General features: G+C 54.3%; 1 long non-coding RNA gene across 1 annotated transcript; it reads left to right on the top strand.

Moving 5' to 3' along the window:
* Nucleotides 1-235: 235 nt before the first annotated feature.
* LOC132386153 (uncharacterized) lies at nucleotides 236-7383 on the top strand. Its single transcript, XR_009509417.1, has 3 exons — nucleotides 236-418; nucleotides 6045-6101; nucleotides 7297-7383. It is a non-coding gene; the product is annotated as an uncharacterized LOC132386153 (long non-coding RNA).

Below are 7383 nucleotides of genomic sequence, written 5' to 3'. Positions count from 1 at the left end.
AGGGAGAGAAGGAGAGACAGAGAGAGAGCGATAGACGGAGAGAGAGAGAGAGGGGGGGAGGGAGCGAGAGAGAGGGAGAGAGAGCGAGGGAGAGAGAGATAGAGAGAGTGAGAGAGAGAGAGAGGGAGAGGGAGAGAAGGAGAGAGCGAGAGAGAGAGTGAGAGGGAGAGAAGGAGAGAGCGAGTGAGAGAGAGTGAGAGAGAGAGAGTGATAGATGCAGGGAGGGAGGGGGGAGAGAGAGAGAGAGAGGGAGAGAAGGAGAGAGAGAGAGAGCGATCGACGGAAACAGGGAGGGGGAGAGGGAGGGAGGGAGGGAGGGGCTGAGTGAGAGAGGCGGAACCCAAACAGGAAGAGCCCGAGCTGGTGACACCGATGATCTGTTTACAGCCAGAAACACGGTCGATCCCCGCAGAAGCAGGTACGAAGTGCCGGTGACGCAGATATTGCCGGAGACAAGGGAGTTGGGTGGGGGTGGGGGGGCGATAGGAGGGAGGAGGACAGGGGTTTCAGAGTGAGAGACCGGGACACTGAGACAGGAGGGATGGGATGGGTGTGATTCGGGAGGCACAGACATTCAGGGCACAGTTCACGTACAGTGTGAATCTCTCTCCACACCGTCCCATCACACACTCTCGGGGTCTGACACAGAGTGAATCTCCATCCACACCGTCCCATCACACACTCTCGGGGTCTGACACAGAGTGAATCTCCCTCCACACCGTCCCATCACACACTCCCGCGGTCAAACACAGTGTGAATCTCCCTCCACACCGTCCCATCACACACTCCTGGGGTCAGACACAGAGTGAATCTCCCTCCACACCGTCCCATCACACACTCCCGGGGTCAGACACAGAGTAAATCTCCCTCCACACCGTCCCATCACACACTCCTGGGGTCAGACACAGAGTGAATCTCCCTCCACACCGTCCCATCACACACTCCCGGGGTCAGACACAGAGTAAATCTCCCTCCACACCGTCCCATCACACACTCCTGGGGTCAGACACAGAGTGAATCTCCCTCCTCACCATCCCATCACACTCTCCCGGGGTCAGACACAGAGTGAATCTCCCTCCACACCGTCCCATCACACACTCCCGGGGTCAGACACAGAGTAAATCTCCCTCCACACCGTCCCATCACACACTCCCGGGGTCAGACACAGAGTGAATCTCCCTCCACACCGTCCCATCACACACTCCGGGGTCAGACACAGAGTGAATCTCCCTCCACACCGTCCCATCACACACTCCCGGGGTCAGACACAGAGTGAATCTCCCTCCACACCGTCCCATCACACACTCCCGGGGTCAGACACTGAGTGAATCTCCCTCCACACCGTCCCATCACACACTACCGGGGTCAGACACAGAGTGAATCTCCCTCCACGCCGTCCCATCTCACACTCCCGGGGTCAGACACAGAGTGAATCTCCCTCCACACCGTCCCATCACACACTCCCGGGGTCAGACACAGAGTGAATCTCCCTTCACACCGTCCCATCACACACTCCCGGGGTCAGACACAGAGTGAATCTCCCTCCTCACCGTCCCATCACACAGTCCCGGGGTCAGACACAGAGTGAATCTCCCTCCACACCGTCCCATCACACAGTCCCAGGGTCAGACACAGAGTGAAACTCCCTCCACACCGTCCCATCACATTCTCCTGGGGTCAGATACAGAGTGAATCTCCCTCCACACCGTCCTGTCACACACTCCCGGGGTCAGACACAGAGTGAATCTCCCTCCACACCGTCCCATCACATACTCCCGGGGTCAGATACAGAGTGAATCTCCCTCCACACCGTCCCATCACACTCTCCCGGGGTCAGACACAGAGTGAATCTCCCTCCACACCGTCCCATCACACACTCCCGGGGTCAGACACAGAGTGAAACTCCCTCCACACCGTCCCATCACATACTCCTGGGGTCAGATACAGAGTGAATGTCCCTCCTCACCGTCCCATCACACACTCCCAGGGTCAGACACAGAGTGAATCTCCCTCCACACCGTCCCATCACACACTCCCGGGGTCAGACACAGAGTAAATCTCCCTCCACACCGTCCCATCACACACACCTGGGGTCAGACACAGAGTGAATCTCCCTCCACACTGTCCCATCACACACTCCTGGGGTCAGACACAGAGTGAATCTCCCTCCATACCGTCCCATCACACACTCCCGGGATCAGACACAGAGTGAATCTCCCTCCTCACCGTCCCATCACACACTCCCGGGGTCAGACACAGAGTGAATCTCCCTCCACACCGTCCCATCACACACTCCCGGGGTCAGACACAGAGTAAATCTCCCTCCACACCGTCTCATCACATACTCCTGGGGTCAGATACAGATTGAATGTCCCTCCTCAACGTCCCATCACACACTCCCGGGATCAGACACAGAGTAAATCTCCCTCCACACCGTCCATTCACACACTCCCATGCCATGGGTTAGCGAGGGTGAACCAGTTGATCTGGAAGGACTGCATTCTGTACTCCTCAGTGTTTCGGGTCACTGAACGCTAACAGATTCTGTTTCTGAATTAAACCTGAGAGTTTTGAATGTTTGTATTTATCACATTGGTCTCGCCCTCATCAGTGAGTGTCTGTCCCCGTTACAGAGGGAGTTTCACCCCTATTTCCCCATTACAGAGGGAGTTTCACCCCTATTTCCCCTGTTACAGAGGGTGTTTCATCCCTATTTCCGCTGTTACAGAGGGAGTTTCACCCCTATTTCCCCTGTTACAGAGGCAGTTTCATCCCTATTTCCACTGTTACAGAGGCAGTTTCACCCCTATTTCCCCTGTTACAGAGGGAGTTTCACCCCTATTTCCCCTGTTACAGAGGGTTTCATCCCTATTTCCCCTGTTACAGAGGGAGTTTCATCCCTATTTCCACTTACAGAGGATTTCACCCCTATTTCCCCTGTTACAGAGGCAGTTTCATCCCTATTTCCCCTGTTACAGAGGGAGTTTCATCCCTATTTCCCCTGTTACAGAGGGTGTTTCACCCCTATTTCCCCTGTTACAGAGGGAGTTTCACCCCTATTTCCCCTGTTACAGAGGGTGTTTCATCCCTATTTCCCCTTACAGAGGGTGTTTCACCACTATTTCCCCTGTTACAGAGGGTGTTTCATCCCTATTTCCCCTGTTACAGAGGGTGTTTCACCACTATTTCCCCTGTTACAGAGGGAGTTTCATCCCTATTTCCCCTGTTACAGAGGGAGTTTCATCCCTATTTCCCCTGTTACAGAGGGAGTTTCACCCCTATTTCCCCTGTTACAGAGGGAGTTTCATCCCTATTTCCCCTGTTACAGAGGGTGTTTCATCCCTATTTCCCCTGTTACAGAGGGTTTCACCCCTATTTCCCCTGTTACAGAGGGAGTTTCATCCCTATTTCCCCTGTTACAGAGGGAGTTTCACCCCTATTTCCCATTACAGAGGGAGTTTCATCCCTATTTCCCCTGTTACAGAGGGAGTTTCACCCCTATTTTCCCTGTTACAGAGGGTGTTTCACCCCTATTTCCCCTGTTACAGAGGGTGTTTCATCCCTATTTCCCCGTTACAGAGGGAGTTTCACCACTATTTCCCCTGTTACAGAGGGAGTTTCACCACTATTTCCCCTGTTACAGAGGGAGTTTCATCCCTATTTCCCCTGTTACAGAGGGTGTTTCACCCCTATTTCCCCTGTTACAGAGGGTGTTTCACTCCTATTTCCCCTGTTACAGAGGGTGTTTCACCCCTATTTCCCCTGTTACAGAGGGAGTTTCATCCCTATTTCCCCTGTTACAGAGGGTGTTTCACCCCTATTTCCCCTGTTACAGAGGGTGTTTCACCCCTATTTCCCCTGTTACAGAGGGAGTTCCATCCCTATTTCCCGTTACAGAGGGTGTTTCATCCCTATTTCCCGTTACAGAGGAAGTTTCACCCCGATTTCCCCTGTTACAGAGGGAGTTTCACCCCTATTTCCCCTGTTACAGAGGGAGTTTCAGCCCTATTTCCCCTGTTACAGAGGGTTTCAGCCCTATTTCCCCTGTTACAGAGGGAGTTTCAGCCCTATTTCCCCTGATACAGAGGGAGTTTCAGCCCTATTTCCCCTGTTACAGAGGGAGTTTCAGCCCTATTTCCCCTGTTACAGAGGGAGTTTCACCCCTATTTCCCCTGTTACAGAGGGTGTTTCACCCCTATTTCCCCTGTTACAGAGGGAGTTTCACCCCTATTTCCCCATTACAGAGGGAGTTTCACCCCTATTTCCCCTGTTACAGAGGGTGTTTCACCCCTATTTCCCCTGTTACAGAGGGAGTTTCATCCCTATTTCCCCTGTTACAGAGGCAGTTTCATCCCTATTTCCCCTGTTACAGAGGGAGTTTCATCCCTATTTCCCCTGTTACAGAGGGAGTTTCACCCCTATTTCCCCTGTTACAGAGGGAGTTTCATCCCTATTTCCCCTGTTACAGAGGGTGTTTCACCCCTATTTCCCCTGTTACAGAGGGTGTTTCATCCCTATTTCCCTTGTTACAGAGGGAGTTTCACCCCTATTTCCCGTTACACAGGGAGTTTCATCCCTATTTCCCCTGTTACAGAGGGTGTTTCACCACTATTTCCCCTGTTACAGAGGGTGTTTCATCCCTATTTCCCCTGTTACAGAGGGAGTTTCACCCTATTTCCCCTGTTACAGAGGGTGTTTCATCCCTATTTCCCCTGTTACAGAGGGAGTTTCACCCCTATTTCCCCTGTTACAGAGGGAGTTTCATCCCTATTTCCCGTTACAGAGGGAGTTTCACCCCTATTTCCCCTGTTACAGAGGGAGTTTCACCCCTATTTCCCCTGTTACAGAGGGTTTCATCCCTATTTCCCCTGTTACAGAGGGAGTTTCACCCCTATTTCCCCTGTTACAGAGGGTGTTTCATCCCTATTTCCCCGTTACAGAGGGAGTTTCACCCCTATTTCCACTTACAGAGGATTTCACCCCTATTTCCCCTGTTACAGAGGCAGTTTCATCCCTATTTCCCCTGTTACAGAGGGAGTTTCACCCCTATTTCCCCTGTTACAGAGGGAGTTTCATCCCTATTTCCCCTGTTACAGAGGGTGTTTCACCCCTATTTCCCCTGTTACAGAGGGTGTTTCATCCCTATTTCCCCTGTTACAGAGGGAGTTTCACCCCTATTTCCCGTTATAGAGGGAGTTTCATCCCTATTTCCCCTGTTACAGAGGGTGTTTCACCACTATTTCCCGTTACAGAGGGAGTTTCATCCCTATTTCCCCTGTTACAGAGGCTTTCACCCCTATTTCCCCTGTTACAGAGGGTTTCATCCCTATTTCCCCTGTTACAGAGGGTGTTTCACTCCTATTTCCCCTGTTACAGAGGGTGTTTCATCCCTATTTTCCCTGTTACAGAGGGAGTTTCATCCCTATTTCCCCTGTTACAGAGGGAGTTTCATCCCTATTTCCCCTGTTACAGAGGGAGTTTCACCCCTATTTCCCCTGTTACAGAGGGAGTTTCACCCCTATTTCCCCTGTTACAGAGGGAGTTTCATCCCTATTTCCCCTGTTACAGAGGGTGTTTCACCCCTATTTCCCGTTACAGAGGGTGTTTCATCCCTATTTCCCCTGTTACAGAGGGAGTTTCACCCCTATTTCCCGTTACAGAGGGAGTTTCATCCCTATTTCCCCTGTTACAGAGGGTGTTTCACCACTATTTCCCGTTACAGAGGGAGTTTCATCCCTATTTCCCCTGTTACAGAGGGTTTCATCCCTATTTCCCCTGTTACAGAGGGTGTTTCACCCCTATTTCCCGTTACAGAGGGTGTTTCATCCCTATTTCCTCTGTTACAGAGGGAGTTTCACCACTATTTCCCCTGTTACAGAGGGAGTTTCACCCCTATTTCCCCGTTACAGAGGGAGTCTCCCCATCACCCCTGTTACCGGGATTAATCTCTCCCTGTCACCCCCATTACACAGGGAATCTCTCCACCATCAGCCCTGTTACAGAGGGAGTCGGGAACCACGTTAAATGTGTTGTTCTGTCCCCAGATCTCTGCCCCCGGATGGAGACGGTCGAGGAATGCCCGCCGGGCGATGAGCTCTGTGGTGAGTCCGAATCGTGACTGCTCCCCTCTCTGGCCCTCCGTCTCCCTCTCGCTGCCACCGCATTCTCTCCCCTCTGCTAACCTCCGTCTCCCTCTGCCTCACTCATACCCTGCCTCCCTCTCTCCCCTCCTCCTCCATCTGCCTCCCACTTTCCCCTCTTCCCTACCCTTCTCCACCTCCTCCCTCCCTTTCTCCCCTCCCCGTCCTCCACCCCTGAACCTCACCTCTCTCTCTCTCCCTTCCTCCATTTCTCCCACTTTCCCGTTCCCTACCCTCCACCTCCTCCCTCCCTTTCTCCCTCCTGTCACCCCTCCCCATCCTCCACCCCTCAACCTCACCTCTCTCTCTCCTCCTCCATCTGCCTCCCACTTTCCCCTCTTGCCCAGCCTTCTCCACCTCCTCCCTCCCTTTCTCTCTTCTTTCTCCCCTCCCCATCCTCCACCCCTCAACATCACCTCTCTCTCTCTCCTCCTCCATCTGACTCCCACTTTCCCCTCTTCCCTACCCTTCTCCACCTCCTCCCTCCCTTTCTCCCTCCCCTCCCCATCCTCCACCCCTCAACCTCACCTCTCTCTCTCCCCTCCTCCATCTACCTCCCACTTTCCCCTCTTCCCTACCCTTCTCCACCTTCTCCCTCCCTTTCTCCACCTCCTCCTTCCATTTCTCCCTCCTGTCTCCCCTCCCCGTCCTCCACCCCTCAACCTCACCTCTCTCTCTCTCCACCTCCATCGGCACACTCTCTCTCACTAAACCCCCACCCCCACCCCACACCGCTCCCGTCTCCCCGACTGCACCCAACGACCCCTGCCGTTCCCACGGACTGAACGAACACCCCTCCCTTGCCTCAGCTGCTGGCACACCTCCCGATCCCAGACAATGGCCCGCCTCGTTCCGGCCAGGGCTTCCCTCTTCGGGATAAATCCCCCACCGAAGCCCAGCCAAGCCCCCTCTCCCCCAGGCGACGACGGGGACGTCTCCGCGGTGGCCCTCCCGGTCGCCCCGGCAACGACCTCCATCTCCCTGGCGATGACCTCCGCCCCCCAGGCGATGCTCCGGCCGGCCCGACAACGGCCCGCCCTCACCGGGGTCAGACCCCTGGGAGGTGGGGTGGGATTGGGGGGGTGGTGGGGTAGCGAGCGGCTGAGACCGTGCACGGACCTCACGCTGACCTCTGGAACCTGCGATCCACGAGCAGAGGTGCGGGCCTTCGAGTCCGAGATCATCATCGTCCCAGTCCTCCTCATCGCCGCCTCCTGCATCGTGGGCGGGTGCATTCTGTGGA

Source organism: Hypanus sabinus, unplaced genomic scaffold (assembly GCF_030144855.1).
Source record: "Hypanus sabinus isolate sHypSab1 unplaced genomic scaffold, sHypSab1.hap1 scaffold_1035, whole genome shotgun sequence".
Classification (NCBI taxonomy): domain Eukaryota; kingdom Metazoa; phylum Chordata; class Chondrichthyes; order Myliobatiformes; family Dasyatidae; genus Hypanus; species Hypanus sabinus.
The sequence above is the reverse complement of the archived record's forward strand: the minus strand, read 5'-3'. Positions and strand labels throughout refer to the sequence as shown.